Here is an 18,151-nt window from a genome sequence, read left to right as displayed (position 1 = left end):
TCTCTCTCTCTCTCTCTCTCTCTCTCTCTCTCTCTCTCTCTCTCTCTCTCTCCCATTTCTTCTCTCCTGCTCCTTCTGGCCTAGGAGTGATAATGGCTCCCTGCTGCCTCTGGCCCTGCTCTTCCCAAATCTCTTGTTGGTTTCCCTAAGACTTCTCACACTTTGTAAGTAGCTCCTACACTGAATCTCCCCCCCTCCTCCCTCCCTTGTTCCCAGTGTGCCCTGCTCTTGCTGGCATTTGACTGGCCCAATCTGATTCTAAGGGCCAGGATCCTTCTTAGCAGGGGGCACGCTAGAGCAGAGGGGGTGGGAGTGAGCCAGGATGGTGAGTGGTCTGGTGCAAGGGGTCTTGGGTGGGCAAGGAGCAGTAGGAAGAGTTGTAAAGAGATTCTGGGACCGGATGGGGAGCGTGTCAATTGCACAGTGAGACCCCTCTTTTAAGGGGCCTGTTCCAAGGTGTTCTCAGCTTTCAAATGACTACGCAGGCTCTTCTTGGACAGAAGTGGGCAGATCCCCAGGGGCCACCGAGCTGAGGTGGGATGAACTGAGTGCAAGTGTGTTTTGGGGTGGGGTGGGGTGGGAGATAGAGGACATGGCTGGGATCGGAGAGAATGAGAGTAGAAAATATTTCTAACACCTCCAGTTTGCACTCTTTTCCTTCTTGCTCATTCCCTGCAAGGTCTTTCCCGCCCCCGCCCCCGGGCCCTGCAACCTTTTCTCACTGGTGGGAGCATTCCGGAGACCTCAGTTCAAGATTGATGGCTTCATAACCTGCTCGGAGTCCTTGTGCTACGGCGCCGCGCCATGAATCACCGATGCCACATCACCCACTCCCGCCAAAGAGGACCCGAAGGACACTCCTGGCCGTGGGCAGCACAGGAGCTGCTCCTGCTGGGGGTGGGGCTGGGCGGCGAGGAGGGGGTGAGGTGCTGCAGGCAGTGGGACTGCCCTCTGGGTGCGAGAGCCCAGCAGCCGGGGATCAGACAGCTACGGAGGGTCTGGGTCCGCCTGTCCTTCTGCCCAGCTCTCTGGTGTTAGTCTAATAGTTACGGCATCACAACAACAATAGTGAGCAGTGATTTCCGGTTACTGAATCAGGTGCTTATGCTAAATTAGGCTTTATAGTCATTTGCCAGTTTGATCTTGGCAGAAATGCAAGCTGTTTCCCTTCCCCTCTTACAGGTGGAGAAGGTGAAGCCGTGAGGGGTGAACCAGGACCCACACGCTCCAACTCCAAAGCCTGAGCCCGGCCCGCGCGCCTGGGGCCTGACGGACGCCACATTTAGAGGACCCCTTTCAGGCCCTTCTGCCATGGCTCCCGATGGCGCCGCCGGGAAAGACCAGGTTAGGCTCTGTCCTGGCTTCCTGGGGCTGCCGCGACCAAGTTCCACAGACCAGGCGGCTTCACCACAGAAATGCCTTGTCCCAGAGTCTGGAGGCTGGAGTCCGAGATGAAGGTGCCAGGGGGCCGGGGGGCCAGGCTCCCTCTGGAGGCCCAGGGAGGGTCTGTTCTGGCCTCTCCCTCGGCGTCTGTCATTTCCTTGGCCTGTGGCAGCATCGCCCCCGTCCTCACGTGGCGCTCCCCCTGTGTGCCTGTCTACAAATTTCCTGTAAGGACATTAAAATTCACACAAACAACGCCCCCCCCCCCCCCCCCCGTCATATTACATTAAGGGCCACACTAATGACCTCATGTTAACCTGATCTGCAAAGACCTTATTTCCAAATAAAGTCATGTTGGCAGGTGGTGGGGTTAGGACTGCGGCATCCTTTGGGGAGATTCGACTCCACCCGCACAGACGCCCTCACATATGTGGAGGCTGCCCTGCCTGCTGCACTGCGTGGGCTCCCCGCCAAGACAGCGGGCGTCCTGGTAGGTCACCAAGGGGAGAACAGGAACATGGGGGGGGGGTGTAGTGGGGGGGGATGTGGAGAGGCAGGGGGCCTTCCTTCAGGGTGGGGGAAGGGAATGAGGGAAAGGGAGGAAAAGTAGCAAATCCATCTGCCATTTGCTGCCCTTGAGGAGAGTTCGAGCCATCAGGGGCCTGGCTAACGCCTCGGCATCTCCACTTGATGAGACGCCGGCTGCAGCGGCTGTTCATGGCAGCACAGGTCCCTGCTAGCGATAGCACCTCACAAGCATCGCACCTACTGTCCGGCTCACAGAACCAGGCAGACCCTCCCTCGGGCGGATCTCTCAGCAGAGGGGCCTGGCTCCACCAGCAGGCTCCGGCCTTTCCCTGCCCGGGAGCCTGGGCCACTCAATATTCCGGACGACAGAGATCAATTCCAGGGCCCACAGAGGAAGCCCACCAGCTGTGGAGGAGATGAGCATATGGGGGGGGGGGGCGGGAACGATAGTAAATTCAGTCCCACTTAAGGTGAAGCCCTCCAGGAGGAGGAGTCACCTAGAGGGAGCAACGTCGATTTGCTGGCAGCTGGAAAACTCCTGATGGCGTCTGCGTGCCGGCTGCTCGCCCAGCGTCTGTGTCCTGCACGTCTCTGGTCTGGCTGGTGAGTGCAGCTGAGCGCCTGGGACAGGGAAAGGGTTTGCATTTGATAACAGCCTTGGCTAAGGTCGGAGGCACTGTATGTGAATACAGATGACAGATTTGTAAGTCCACATACTACTCACTACTCCTCATTCACTATTTACTCAACAAACAGGTAATAAGCAACTACTGGGTGCCAGGCAGGCATCGTGGTGGCCGCTGTGGGTCACAGTCGTGATTACATTACAATTTCTCACATTCTCCTGGTCTAGGAAACAGAATGTTTTTGTTGTTAATCCTCACCCGAGGATATTTTTCCATTGATTTTTAAGGAGAGTAGAAGAGACAGGGAAAGACAAAGAGAAACATTGATGTGAGGGAAACACATCGATGGATTGCCTCCTGCATGAGCCATGACCAGGGCCTGGGCCTGGCCTGGGGAGGAGCCTACAACCAAGATACGTGCCCTTGACCGGAATCGAACCAGGGACCCTTTGGTCCGCAGGCAGACGTTCTATCCACTGAGCCAAACTGGCCAGGGCGAAAACAGACAGAATTTAAGTGATGAAACATCCCTCAGAGCGATGAGCACTCTGGCAGGCATTTGTGTGACCTGTTTTGGGAAACAGAAGAGGGACAAGCTACCTCGGGGAGGGAGACAGGACCCTGGCTGAAGGGCGTCACAGAGGAGGGGATGCCTGGGCCATGTTTTGAGGGTGAGTAGCATTTCCGGGAGACACAACCTGTTTTCAATCTCCCATTCACACGGAAGGCCAACGATGCCAGGGGACATTTCCAGGGATCCAGGCATAAATGGCAGAGCCACACTCGAACCCAGGGCCTGGCTTCAGAGACCACGCTCTTCCTGTGATTCCATTCTTTCCACTCCCAGCCCCGTTCGCCTGAGATCTGGGGAGGCTGGAGACAGCTCCTGGGGGCTTTGGCCGGAGCAGCTGCAGTGCTGGGCACCCAGTGGTGCCCGGAGAGGCTGCTGCTTAGGGTGCCCTCGGGCCTGGGCGCCACCCCGGCCTCGGGCACGTGCTGGGGATGGGCGGCCTCCCGCCCAGCATAGGCCTGGCTGCATTGCTTCCTGTAACAACTGAACTGATTAGAAGGAAACTTCGACTTGATTAGTGATTATTGTCTCGGTGCAGCCGTGGCTCTGAGCCTGATCATTTGGAAGCCGGGAGGGATGTTTTGAGCAAACACGCAGGCATCAATCTCGTTGCCTGGGTGAAATTCAGGCTTGTCGCAGCCCCTCCCCACATCTGGTCTTTCTCCGCTTTGCTTCCCAACTGGTGTGGGTCGGCCTGCCCCTGGAGAGGGCCGGACAGGCAGGGCAGAGCCGAGGCCTTCCCCAGACCAGCCCTCGGTGCACAGGGGCCCTGCACACATGTACCTGGACACTGGCAGCCCCTCCCTGTGCCATCCCTTGAGTCCGGTCACAGCAGCCAGACCTCAACCTCCAGAAGCCTGGGCAGCGAGCGTCCGCTCAGCTGTAGTCAGCCGACCTGGGCTCCCCACTTCCGACCCAGGAGGCCTTGGGAAAGTGGCTTGACTCCTCTGTGCCCACTGTCTCCTCTGCACTTGAGAACAATAATAGTACCTGCCTCACAGGTTACTGAGACCCAAAGGAGAGCGTTAGCCATGCCGCGTGTGTATTACTGTTGTTGTTGTTGTTAGTTACAGAAACCCCAGCTTGGCTTCTTACTATGCGGCCATGGACACGCGCCTCGCATCTCTGAACTTGAGCTCCCTCCCTGGTAAGAAAGATATTATTCTTCCCTCCTGGGATATTCATGCTGATTAAACAAGCCAGTGAGTGTGAAATGCCCGATGCAGGCAGCTGGCAGGCAGAACGGGGCCTCGGGTGCCCTCGGTGGTCTCAGGGTGCTTTGTGTTGGACACTTACTCAGCCCAAACCCAGACCAGGGGCCCGGATGGCACTCACTGTGGTGGTTTGAAGGGAATGGGAGGTGTCGTTTCTATTCTGGGAAAGTTCAACCAAAGGGAGAGAAACGGAACTTCAGCCGCAAGGATGTCTAAACCCCTGCAAGCAAGCACTTGGGTGCTGACGGGACTCAGATTCGGAGCGGAAGCTTGAGCTACGCGAGAGGTGGGTGAGGGGCGGGGTGAGGGGGACTATAGAGACCCGGTGAGGGCAATGCCAGGTGGCTGAGGAGGAGGAGGAGACCACGTATTGAGTGCCTCCCAGCCAGATGCACGCCAGGGCTGCTCACCCATCGCCTCCTAGAATCTCCCCACAAGTCTTGAAGGAGCAGCACCAGCCCCAGGTGACACCCAGACAACCGGGTGCAGAGAGGCTCCAGAACAGCTCAGGGTCAGCGTCAGGGTGTGGAGCTGGGACTCGGGCTGCCTCCCAAATCCGTGTTGTGCTGCGGTAGCGGCAGCATTTTCCATTTCTGGATCGTTCCAGCTCGTCTGCCTTCTTCCAGGCCTTCTCCCGAGCGCCGGTGCTAACCTGGGGACTCTGCCCACCGTGGCATCTCCTCACCCTGGCGTGTGTCAGTGCCCATCCTTTCTGCGCTCAGCAGGGCCTGCCACCGAGTAGGTGCCAACTAAATATGTCCTTGTTGCACAGAAACAAGAAAACCCACAGGCTGTTTGCTCTTTGCTGAGCTCCTCTGAGAAGAGGGCGTTTGTGGTGCTTCTCAGCCCAGGCCGGGGCGGCCCTGCCCCTGGCTCCACCGTACAGCTCCCAGTACGGGCCGACCCTGATCTGGTGCCGCTGAGGCGTCTCTCCGGTCCTGGTGGACGCCAGGTGCCCATCTCTCGCCCCTCTGCACACTCGTCTCTCCCTCTCTTTTTTCTCATTCCCTTCATGTTCCCCTTCTCTTCCAACTCTTCCTGCTTCCTGTAGTCTCATTCCCCCCGCCCCACCCCCATCCCCTGCCTCTCTGCTGTGGGCCTGTCCCCAGCAGTGGGCCTGGCTTAGGGAACTGCTTTTGCTCTAAGGCAGTGGTTCTCAACCTCCCTAATGCCACGACCCTTTAATCCAGTTCCTCATGTTGTGGTGACCCCCAATTTCATTGTTACAAATTGAACATAATTAAAACATAGTGATTAACCACAAAAACTATATGTAATTATATATGTCTTTTCCAATGGTCTTAGGCGACCCCTGTGAAAGGGTCGTTTGACGCCCAAAGGGGTCGCGACCCACAGGTTGAGAATCGCTGCTCTAAGGCAAAAGCAGAGAGTCAGCTGGGCCGTGGGTGGCGTGTGGGGCTGGCCTGCAGCCAGGGAGGTGGGGAAAGTGTGGACGGGTGCTCCTCAGCCCGCTGCACACGCCTTCGGACCTTAGGCAAGGCGTTTGGACTCGGAGTCCGATTTCCACGTGTGTCCCGCCGTCTCACAAGCTACGGTGGGAGTCAAACAGGTCGGACCCGAGCCTGGGATGTGGGGACAGAGCACGCGCCGTGCCCCTTGACACACATCCCGGCTCTCCCGTGTGACTTCGGCCTCTTCCCAGTCCTCGAACCGCAGTTTCCCTCCCTGCAAACATAAATGCCTTGCAGCCTAGCCGGTGTGGCTCAGAGGATAGAGCATCGGCCTGTGGACTAAAAAAGGGCCCCAGGTTCGATTCCGGTCAAGGGCACGTACTTCGGTGGCAGGGTTCTCCCCGGCCCGGGCTGGGCCCTGGTTGGGGCGCGTGCAGGAGGCAATCAATCGATGTGTCTCTCTCACATCGATGTTTCTCTGTCTTTCCCTCTCTCTCCCACTCTCCCTAAAAATCAATGGAAAAAGATCCTCAGGTGAGGATTAACCAAAAAATAAAAATAAGTAAATGAATAAATAAATAAATATCCTGCAGATAGGCAGTGAGGGGCCACTGCGGTGACTGTGGGAATGCGCCTTACAGATGCTAACGCTCCGGTCTCACCACAGTTTTGAGGCCGGTGCCCCGAGCTGTCCTCCACCCACGGCTTCCTCCCTGGGAAAGCGCTGGCCACGTTCCCAAGGCCAACCGTGAAGGTGCCCTTGCTTCTCCCTCCCCAGGGGACTGTCCTGCCTCCTCCCGCCAGTCACCTTCTCCACCAGCTTGGCTGCCTTGCCCCAGGGGAACCCCGCTGAGAAGGCCTGTGTCCGAGAGCGAGAGCGGGGAGCGTGGCCGGGGTGTGCCCGCAGCCCCAGCACCGGCCGCTGATTTATCTCCCCACGCACTCTTTGCCATCTGTTTTTATATTGCTTTCAGCACAAGATAAGTGGCTCCCACACAGCGCTGAGCTTCAGAGATTGCGAAGTTCATGAGTTTGCAGAATTTATGATAAGGCCGAGAATTGTCTTAGTGCATCATTCATGTGCGCAAGGTCCAGAACGGATGCTGCTGCTTCCAGATGTTCCTCCTTCCCTCCCATTCCCTTCTCAGGAGGTGGGATGGCCGGCCGGCGTCCCCGCCACTGATGCCTGAGCCTGGGAGTGCACGGAGTTCCACCATCTTCCGCAGTGGCAAGTGGCACTGCAGGGAGCATCTCCATGGGAAGGAGGAAGAGGAGGAGGAGGGAAAGGCAGGAGGTAGCTGACCCGTCGCCATGCTCTGTGTCCTACAAGGGTACTTGGCTGACAACTGAGATGCTTGTTTCTCTCTCCCCCCGCCCCTTCCTCTCTGAAATCAATAAAAAAATATTTTTAAAAAAAGTACTCACTACATACTTGCTCTTATTATCCACTAGAGGCCTGGTGCACAAAATTTGTGCACTTGGGGGTCCTTCAGCCCAGCCTGTGCCCTCTCACAGTATGGAAGCTCTCGGGGTATGTCCAACAGGTGGCTTAGGCCCACTTCCCGTGTGGGCTTAAGCCAGTGGTCGGCAAACTGCAGCTCGCGAGCCACATGCGGCTTTTGGCCCCTTGAGTGTGGCTCTTCCACAAAATATCACATGTGGGCGTGCATGTACAGTGCAATTGAAACTTCGTGGCCCATGCACATAAGTCGGTATTTTGTGGAAGAGCCACATTCAAGGGGCCAAAGAGCCACATGTGGCTCGCGAGCCGCAGTTTGCCGACCACTAGCCTAAGCCATCCATTGGACATCCTTAGTGCTGCTGCGGAGGCGGGAGAGGCTCCTACCACAGCCACTGCACTCGCCAGTTGAGAGCCCTGCTTCTGGCTGAGCAGCACCCCCCTGTGTGAGCTCACTGACCACCAGGGGGCAGCTTCTGCATGAAGCATCTGCTCCCTGGTGGTCAGTGCACATCATAGCGACCAGTTGTTCTGCTGTTTGGTCAATTTGCTTATTAGCCTTTTATTATATAGGATTCTTTCTGTGTCAGTCATAGGCTGAGGGTCTGAGGTGCCTTCAGCTCTCCAGAAAGGGAGCCCAGCATTTCAGGTGGAGGAAGGCTTTGGAGGATGTGGTTGAGGGCTGATTGGTGGATGTCGGAGCCAATCAGGGGGAGAGGGTGGGTGCAGAGGTCCCAGAGGCAGTGGAGCTTGGGGCTGGTTCTGAACCTCCATGTGGTTGAGTAAGGCCAGACTGGAGAAAACCTGTGCAAAGTGTGAAGAATGAGATGCGGAAGATGCAAGCTCAGCTGGCACAGGGCCTTGTGCACCATGGCAGGGATTTTGCATTCCATCCACGGCAAGCCACTGGAGCTGTTCTCACTATTTCAGTTCAGCTACCATAGATTGAGTGCACCTATGTGCTAGGTATTGAAATGCACTTTACATGTATTATTCTCATTTATTTCTCACAGCAACTCTGTAAGACAGATCTTATTATGTCCATTCTACAGAAGAGAAAATTGAGATTACACCATTCAATTAAGATCATACAACAAATGATAGAGCTGGGATTTCTATTTGAGTCTTTCTGACACTAAAGTCGTTCATCACTATTCTATGTCACCTCTTAGCTTATCCTAATGCCATACCTCAGGATTGGGTGAGCACAGCCTGTACATTAGAGCAAGACTGGAGAGGCATGACATGGAAGTACTGGGATGGAGTAGGTACTGGGCTTAGGATGGCATGCTGATTTAGCTGGCCATGCTCAGTAGGTAGTTGGTGGCACTGGGGATGAGTCTGAGTTGAAGGGGCAGGTATTTTCAACATGTGGACAGAGGTGTTTGCAAAGCATTTGGGGTGTTTGCAAGGCCTGACAAACACGCAAGGGGCCTTTGGTCTCTCCCATTCTGAGACCCTACATTGGCTGCGTGCAAGAGGATTGTTCTGAAACATACACCTCACGTGCACACTTCGCTGCCCAGACTGCCTGGCCCACTGTGTGTCGTTCCCTTGTCTCTCTTGAGAGCCCCTGTTTCTGCTCAGGCCCAATGCCATTAGGTCTCAAGTGGACTTGTAGGCTCAAAGAAGGCTGCCCTTTTCTCTGGGCTTTTCCTCTCGACTCTGGCTTTTCCCTCCACCCCTCCAGCCCCCCTGGCCCTTGGATAAGACCCTGATATGTGCACTGGCCCCAGAGCACTTCTACGTATGTGCACCTCCTCACACAGCTTGCCTTTGCATTGTAGGTTGAACAAGACAATGTCAAGTGACAGGCCATGACAAAGTGGAACAACAAGTCCTGGGCCCAGGAGAGGAAGGTAGTAAGAGGCATAGAATCAGAAGGGGGACTTGTGGACAGGGCCAGAAGTGGAGTCCACGTCTCAGATTGGGACCCCATGTCTGGTCTGATGGGACAGGGGCCCCGGGCAGGGGTGGAGATGGGTGCAGAGGTGGAGACCAGGCTCCAAGGGAACATCCAAGTCATCACGGGTCTGAAAATCCTCAGATCAGTGCTGGTGCTGAAGCAACCATTATCAACAGGACGCACTTTTGGGGTCCCCTCAGTGCCTCCATGTTCTAGGAATGTAGATACTCAACAATCCTGTCTGAGTTAAACAAGCAGAGCCCCAATAATGGGAACTGGTCTGGCAACGCTGGGAGAGTGCTTTTGCATGGCAGAGGAGCGGTAGGGAGAGGGACAGCTATGGTGACACAGGGCTAGGGAAAGGACATGAGCTGACGCTGCTGGGCCTGGTGGGCCCTGCCAGCCTTCTCTTGCTCAGCCCTCCTTCAGCTCCGTGGGTGGCTGTGGGCACCCCTCTCACAGACCAGGAACAGCACAGAGATGTTAAAAGACTCAGCCAAGGTCACACCCAGGGTAAGAGGCAGAGCCTTGTTTGAACTCAGGCCTCCCCAACTCCAGGATTCACACTTCCAACCAGTGAATGAGGAGGCATCTGAGTTCAGCACCGGCCCAGCCTCAGCATTAACTGCTATTTCCCAGAGGTGTTTCCATTTTAATGATGAGCTCTTGAAAAGAGAAAATACATCATAACTCAAATAGCAGGAGTCTGACTTCCTAGTAATACTTTTCCTAGAGGGTTTTTCTTAGATCTGCTAGCTCTGTGCTATCCGACATGGTAGCTATGAGCCACATGTGGCTCTTGAACATTTGAAATGTGGTTAGTCCAAATTGAGATGCACTCTAAGTGTAAAACACAAATCAGATTTTGAAGACTTCCTATAACGAACAATGTAAAAATATTTCATTCATATCTTTTATATTGATGACATGTTGAAATAATAAAATTTTAAATATATTGGGTTAAATAAAGTATCGTATTGAAATTAAATTTGTCTGTTTTATTTTGCCTTCATTCCTGTGACTACTAGAAAAATTTAATAATATATGCGGCTATGAGGCTTGCATTTGGGGTTTGCATTATATTTCTATTGGGTGTACTATTCTGGTGACTACATGCCCACATTCTTTATTTCTTTCATTCAAAACATATTTATTAATGGTGACTACTTTCTTTTATTAAATGTCATTGATTTTTTACAGAGAGGAAGGGAGAGGGATAGAGAGCTAGAAACATCGATGAGAGAGAAACATGGGGATGTGCCCGCAACCAAGGCATGTGCCCTTGACTGGAATCGAACCCGGGACCCTTCAGTCTGCAGGTCGACGCTTCATCCACTGAGCCAAACCGGTCAGGGCAATGGTGACTACTTTCATTGGTGATTGATTACATTCCAGGAATCTGCATAGTTAACCTATAATGGTTGTAAAGAGTATATAGTATGTAAGTATTATTCGTCTTATAGGTGAAGAAGGTGAGAACCAGGTAAATTAAACCCACGGTCCATCAACCAGTAATTGACAGCCAGCGCGTGGTCCCAGGTGTGGACTCTGGACCAGTTGGCTGGATTCACATCTCACTCTGCCACTTACTAGTTGGTGACCTTGGGCACAATACTTAACCTCTGCTTGTCTCAGCTTCCTGCTCTAGGTTTGGAGATAAAAACAAACTTAGTTAGACAGGTTAGGAAAACTCTGTGACTTCCTACATGTTGAATGATGATGACAACTAGCTGTTATTGTCCTCAAGGGACAAGAACTGGCTCTAAACCTGCTTTGCCCAGGTACGTGCCCTTGACCGGGAATCAAACCTGTGACCCTTCGGTGGGCAGGCTGACACGCTAACCACCTAGCAACACCAGCCAGCCTGAAACGCCTGTCCTGGGCCAGGTCCACTGCGTTGATGCTTTGGCATATGTGTTATTAATAAGAAACCAATCTTGACCTCAAGGGGCTCACAGGCTAGTAGAAAAGATGAGAAATATACATCAAAACTACACTACAGAGCAGGAAGAAGTCAATGGTGACCCGAAAGGAGGGCATGAGGATGTGGAGATAAAGTGCTGCAGGAACTCTTATTAGACCGAAATCGCTTTGACCTGGAAGCAACCAGAGAAGGCCTCTTGGAGGAGGTGACATTTGGCAGGACTTTAACAATGCATGAGGTCCTGTTAGATAAAGGGGGGTTGGGGCATTATGGCTACAGAGAAGAGAAGTCGCAAAGGCACAGGCAGGAGGAAGGAGGGCAGGTTTGGGAGTGGCTAGAAAGGCCTGCTGCTGGAGCGGGGTGTTGGTGAGTGGTAGGAGAGACTGGCTGGACCGCCAGGTGGGGCCCGCTCATGGAGGGTGGGGAATGCCGGGCTGAGGAGTTTGTTTATCAAGGCCCAGTGTTCACAGCTGCTGCAAATGACTGGGTGGGTGGCACATGGAGAGGTCGAATCCCCCTTCCTCTCTCCATCAGCCATGCCTCCTTCCCAGGTAGGAGGCTGTGGGGGATGCCTGTTCTAATTTACACAAAGGTACCTGAGCCCCGTCAGCTCTGTCACCAGTTTGTCCATTTACCCGATTTGCTGACCACTGGCACCTCCATGGCATCGCCTTCCCATCCTTAGCCACCGCAGCGGCTAAAAGGCTCCTCCCTGCCTCATCCTGCAGAGTCTCCCAGGAGCTGCTGTCCTTCCCAGTCCCCTCTGCCCCCCCCCCCCCAACCATAAATGACAGCGCTGTCCCCAGCTGCTTGGGATCATTTCCAAGCAGGCTGGCATGACTGATGCGCCCATCATGTCTCGGGGTCACAGCAGGAGGAGGCCCGGCTTGTGTTTGTTCAGGTAAAAGTGCCCAATGCCCCGGTGTCTGTCGTGACCCCAACCCCAGTCCTGGCCCCATGGGGTCAAACAAACTAATGGTGCCTCTGCTGTCATCTCCGGGGAGCCCTGCTCGCTCAGATTGAGTTGCTCACTGCTCCTAACTCCGCCGTTCCCGCTCCTTCTGCAGCCTATTAAAGCCCTATCCCTGACTAATGTAGCTGAACACACTGTTCCCACTCTCGTCTTGTCAGCAGCAGCTGCACAAAACTCAGCTTTGTCAGGCAGGCCTCTCCTCTCTCCTCTCCTCTCCTCTCCTCTCCTCTCCTCTCCTCTCCTCTCCTCTCCTCTCCTCTCCTCTCCTCTCCTCCCCTCCCCTTCCTTCCCCTCCCCTCTCTAAGAATCACCCCACAATTGTTCTCCCCAAATATTCCAGAAAGCTCCCCATGCCCTTGAGCCGTCCTCAGCCTGGATTCCGGGACTCTGGGGCCAGCTGCTTGTCTCCTGGCCGTGCAGCCGGCAAGGCCCTCACCCAGCTGCCATCTCCACCAGCCCATATGGGCAAACAATATGCTTCTATAGCAGCCTTTCTAGGTCCCACCCCGGACAGCACCCCGCTTCCCAGCCCTGCCCGACAGTGTCTACAGGTGCAATAGGAACAAACCAGACAGTTTGTTGACACGCTAAGCACATGTGGCTTGGCACTGGTTCAGGTCAAATGTGTCTGGGTGTGTGTTATGTATGTTTTCAATTTGCAGCCTTGATTTCATGCCTGTATAGGCCATACACACATGTGCACTGTTCTTATGAAGCCATATAAACATGGAGCCAGAAAACTTCTCAGCAAGCAGGCAGGCTTCTCTGTAGAGCTGCCTCTTCTACACATTGTCTGTTTTCTCTGATTTTCGTGGAATTGGGTGCTGGTGAATTCTGGGGTGTTTGCCACAGTCCCTGGGGGTCGGGGGAGGGGGGACATAAGAGGCATCAGGCATGACCCAGGTCGAATGAGATGGAGGCATTTTGCAAATGTTGGCGAGTAGAGGGCATGAAAATATGCTTCTATCTGAGGAGGTTTTCTGGTGGGTTTTTAAAAAATATGTCTTATTTGAAGAGAGAGGCTCACTAAGTCCACCACAGGAAATAAGAAACAAACCTGTCAGTTAGAGCCCTGTCTCTGCTTCTGCTGCCCAGGTCACTCATTGCACTAATTAGTTCATTCACTCATTCATTGAGTTATCCATATATTCATTCATTTCACTTCAATTTATTTTTTTACTAGAGGCCCGGTGCACAAAAATTTGTGCACTCGGGGGGGGAAGGGGGGGCATCCCTCAGCCCGTCCTGTGCCCTCTCGCAGTCTGGGACCCCTCGAGAGATAACGACCTGCTGGCTTAGGCCTGCCCCCGGGTGGCAGAGGGTAGGCCCAATCCCTAGGTGCAGCCCCTGGTCAGGCTCAGAGCAGGGCCGATTGGGGAGTTGGGGGCGCCACCCCCTGTCATGCACAGAGCAGGGCCAATCAGGGGGTTGGGTCGCTGCCCCCTGTCATGCACAGAACAGGGCCTATCAGGGGGGTTGGGGCTCCGTACCCTGTCACGCACAGAGCAGGGTCAATCAGGGGGTTGAGGAGCTCCCCCCTGTCATGCACAGAGCAGGGCCAATCAGGGGGTTGAGGAGCTCCCCCCCTGTCACTCACAGAGTAGGGCCAATAGGGGAGTTGGGGCACCGCCCCCTGTCAAACACAGAGCAGGGCGGATCAGGGGGTTGGGGCACCACCCTCTATCACCCACAGAGCAGGGCCGATCAGGGGGTTGGGGTACCGCCACTGTCACACTCAGGGCAGGGCCGATGGGGAGGTTATGCCTCTACCCCGTCACACACAGAGCAGGGCCCGTGGGGGGGGGGGGCGGTTGGGGTGCCGCACCCTGTCACACACAGAGCAGGGCCGATCAGGGGGTTGGGGCGCTGCACCCTGTCACATACAGAGCCACAGGGTGATCAGGGGGTTGGGGAGCTCCCCCCTATCAGGCACAGAGCAGGGCTGATCAGGGGGTTGGGGCGCCTTCCCCTGTCACACACAGAGCCGCAGGGTGATCAGGGGGTTTGGGCGCTGTCCCCTGTCATGCTGATCCCTGTGCTGGGAGGCATATTACCCTTTTACTATATAGGAAAGAGGCCTGGTGCATGGGTGGGGACTGGCTGGTTTGCCCTGAAGGGTGTCCTGGATCAGGGTGGGTGTCCCCACTGGGGTGCCTGGCCAGCCTGGGTGAGGGGATGATGGCTGTTTGCAGCTGGTCACACACCCTTCAGGGTGGGGGTCCCCACTGGGGTGCCTGGCCAGTCTGGGTGAGGGGCTGAGGGCTGTTGTCAGGCTGGCGGGTGACTGAAGCTCCCAACTGCTCCTTTTTTTCTTTTCTTTTTTATTCTGGGCCAGCTTTAGCTCTGGCTCCAGCTCTGAGGCCTTTGCTGCTGAAAGCAGGTATCTGGTTTGTTTGGGTTCTATAATCAAAACACTCGATCAGCTCCAGCTCTGAGATCCCAGCTGGCTGAAAGCAGGTTTCTGGGGGTTTTTTTAGCTTCTATATTTGTAACAATGTTTCAAACTGCAAGCTCAGAGGCCGGCAAGGCAGGCGGGGAACGTTGGTTTCCTCCGTCACTGAAGCAAGCAAGCCTCATGTTAGCTTCAAGCTGCCTGGCTGTCGGCCGCCATCTTGGCTGGCAATTAATTTGCATATCACCCTGATTAGCCAATGGGAAGGGTAGCGGACATACGGCTAATTACCATGTTTCTCTTTTATTAGCTAGGATAACATTTTTCTGATTATAATAGTAATGCATATTCATTCCAGAAATTTGGAAAATCCATGAAAGTGCAATGAGAAAATGAAAGTCACCTTTTTCTGAAACCAAAGCTACTGACTGCTGAATATGTTGGTGCATTTTCCTTCAGGAAGGTGTCCCCCATGCAGCTGTGCCCCTCGGGTACCCTCACTTTCAGCCCCTGGCGAGAGTGGGCATGTGGACAACTTCTATGGCAGTAAATCGACTTTCACAAAGTAGAAGAGAATGAAGATTTTGCCAAATTTCCAGGGGAAGGCAAAGGAGGAGGTTGCAGTACATACTGCATAGCTAAAGTTAATTGTTAAAAACCTCCCGTAGATATCTGAGTTCTTTGCCATGTCCCTAAAGCCCATCCACTGCCAACGGCCTCAACTCCATGCCTGTCATTAGTCCTGCCACGGGGAGCTTTGCCACCTCTGCTGCACTCTCCTCTCCCCATAGCCTCGCATGTGTCCCTCTATCTGGAGGCAAAGGATCCTCCATCTTTATGAGCCAAAAAGACATGTGTGTTCTTCCTTGTAACAGATCATTTTTTTCTTTTTCACTCAGATACATATGTATGTATAGAGGCCCGGTGCACAAAATTCAGATAAGGGTACAGTCCCTAGGCCTGACCGGCCATCGAAGTGTGAGCATCTGGCATGGAGGGGCAGGTCCCAGCTGACCTCTGGGCCCTGGGCAGCACCTGGGCTCCTGGGCACCCATGTGCCCCCCTGCACCTGAGTCATGGTGCCCAAGTCCCCACGCAGGATGCAGTGAGTGCGGCCGGACACTGCAGTTCTGGGTGCAGCATGGGCCTCTGGGCTGCCCAGGAGCACCACATGGAAGCCGGGTGGGCAATGTACTCTCTCCCTGCCGGCCTCACAGACCGGCTCCTGCGTGAATCCACAGGGAGCCCGACTGGTCCCTATGGTCCCTGTGGCTGTGGCCTGGCTCATCCAAAGAGACCACATGGGTGCAGGGCGGGCTCCTCATGGGTGCCCTGCTCCTGCACCTGAGTACAGGGAGCGCGGGGGGGGGGGGGGGGGGCGAAATGGGAAGGGGGGGGAGGAGAGAAGAGGGAGGGGGAGGGGGAGTGAGCGCAGGAGCCCTTATGACTCAGGGGAGGGTAGCAGGGGGAGTGAGAGTGAGCTCAGTGGACACTCCACATTCTCAACACACCTCCATCCCAGTCACCCTGCCCCCAGGTAGCCAGCAGGAGGTCACAGTATCTCGCCAACACCCACCATGTTCTGCGTTGCCCCCTGGGGACAATTTGCATATTAGGCTTTTATTATATAGGATGTATATATTCATGTGTGTGCATATATGTGTACACATTTATGTAGGTATTTTGTTAAAATGAGATTTTATTGTATCTACTAGTTGTTTAACTGCTTTTCTCCCACATAATATATTTTATTTCCCCTTACAATGAAGTTTTCTTTGACAACATGGTTTTATATAGTTGTACAATACTTCATTATACCATTAATGTACTTGACTGGTACTCTATTGTGGGATATTTTTGTGTTTAATAATTTTTGCTATTATATATAGGACAGTGATAAACATCCTATATATCCTCAATTATTTTCTTTGTGAACATCTCCATTTTTTTCCCCTTAGGATAAATTTCTAGACTAGGAATTTCAGGGTCAAATTGAATGAACATTTTGAAATTTGCTGTAACTTGGCCTCCAGAAGCATGTCAGTATGGAATACCTAGTGAGCATTTATGGGGTACCGCGTAAATGTGCTCGCGGCTGGAGAGTCAAAGCTATGCAAGGCGTTCTCTGCTACTGAGGAGCTTGTGGTTTAGTATTTGCTTTAACTAAGGGCTAGCCCTGCTCCCCCTTAAAACATCTCTTTGAATTTGCACTTCAAGATATGATTGAGAAGCTGAGGGGTCTGACCCTAACTTTATTTTTTGAATATGTCTACCACATGCAAAAAAACCTTTCCTAATTCTTGAAGCCAACTCAGAATTTCTGTATACAAAAATTGTCAGATTATAAAACATGTAGTATACACAATGCTTCTGACTTTATCCCAAAATCACATCTTGAAGAAAAACTTCTTATTTATGAATTGAAAACTGTATTAACTTGGTCTAGAAGAGGTATCTGCTGTTTGTTCCTATAGATCAGTGGTTCTCAACCTTCTGGCCCTTTAAATACAGTTCCTCATGTTGTGACCCAACCATAAAATAATTTTCGTTGCTACTTCATAACTGTAATGTTGCTACTGTTATGAATCGTAATGTAAATATGTGATATGCAGGATGGTCTTAGGCGACCCCTGTGAAAGGGTCGTTCGACCGCCAAAGGGGTCGCGACCCACAGGTTGAGAACCACTGCTATAGATGCTACACCCTGAAATCCGGAGGAAAACTCTCCATTCTGCTTCTGCAGGATTAGGCCAATAGGTTGTGAAATTTGTGTCTTTGCTCAGATATTTTCTGCTGCCTCACTTCATCACTGGCATCAGCGATTGCCTCTAAGTGCACTTCTTGTTTAGATCATGTATATTTCTTAGCATTCCTGCAGTAATGGAAGTTATGTAAGCCATGAACCTGAATTATATATGCCTTGGTAGATTGTGTTCTTACCACAAAAAATTGCAGGGATTTCTCACCCCAACTCAGTGATGTCAGTCTCTGCCATGTGATCAACTTTGGCCAATGAAATGTGAGTGTTAGTGACATTGGCTACTTCCAAAGCTAAGCTGGTTCTGCCATGTCTTTTCTGCCTCTGCCTCAAGACCATGCTCCGACAGCAGCCGCTGTTTCAGCCCACGTCAGGAAGGAAAGATGACCCGAGCACCCCGTAATGGAAGTGAGCAATAAACCTCGGCTGTGGAAGCCACTAAGAATTTGAGGTCATTTGCTACCACAGCATAATGTAGCCTACGGTGACTGCGGTATATGCAAGAAGATGTAGTGACTATGACATGATCCTTGCTCTGTCCTTCATTCAGTTAATTAATGTAAATCTGAAGCATGTGGCTTTTAACTCAGAGTATTGGTACGCTGAACTGAGTAGAATTTTTAGACCATCTTTTTGGAGGGTGAGGAAGGGGAAATGCATTTTACATACCAGTCAATTAACTATCTTGTTAAAAGTACTGATATGCAAAATTCCCAGCTCTTATCTTCAGCATCAGGTGATTGCCTAAGTTTACTTTAAGCTAAAATGCAAGAATCAATTTCACTTCAATCAACTATCCATAAAAATTAAAATCTAGCCCTAGCTGGTTTGGCTCTGTGGATAGAGCCTCGGCCTGTGGACTGAAGGGTTCCAAGTTTGATTCCGGTCAAGGGCACATGCCCAGTTGTGGGCTCGATCCCCAGTGGGGGGCATGCAGGATTCTCTCTCATCATTGATGTTTCTCTCTCTTTCTCTCTCTCTCTCTCTCCCCCCCCTCCCCCTTCT

At 52.9% G+C, this 18,151-nt stretch overlaps 1 long non-coding RNA gene across 1 annotated transcript; it reads left to right on the top strand.

Moving 5' to 3' along the window:
• The first annotated feature begins 1,811 nt into the window (after positions 1-1,811).
• Positions 1,812-4,188, top strand: LOC308524206. Its single transcript, XR_013996388.1, has 3 exons — positions 1,812-1,873; positions 2,439-2,514; positions 4,176-4,188. It is a non-coding gene; the product is annotated as an uncharacterized lncRNA (long non-coding RNA).
• Positions 4,189-18,151: the final 13,963 nt, after the last annotated feature.

The sequence above is a fragment of the Myotis nattereri genome, assembly GCF_964212035.1.
Source record: "Myotis nattereri genome assembly, chromosome: 9".
Classification (NCBI taxonomy): domain Eukaryota; kingdom Metazoa; phylum Chordata; class Mammalia; order Chiroptera; family Vespertilionidae; genus Myotis; species Myotis nattereri.
This window is presented reverse-complemented; position numbering and strand designations above follow the sequence as displayed.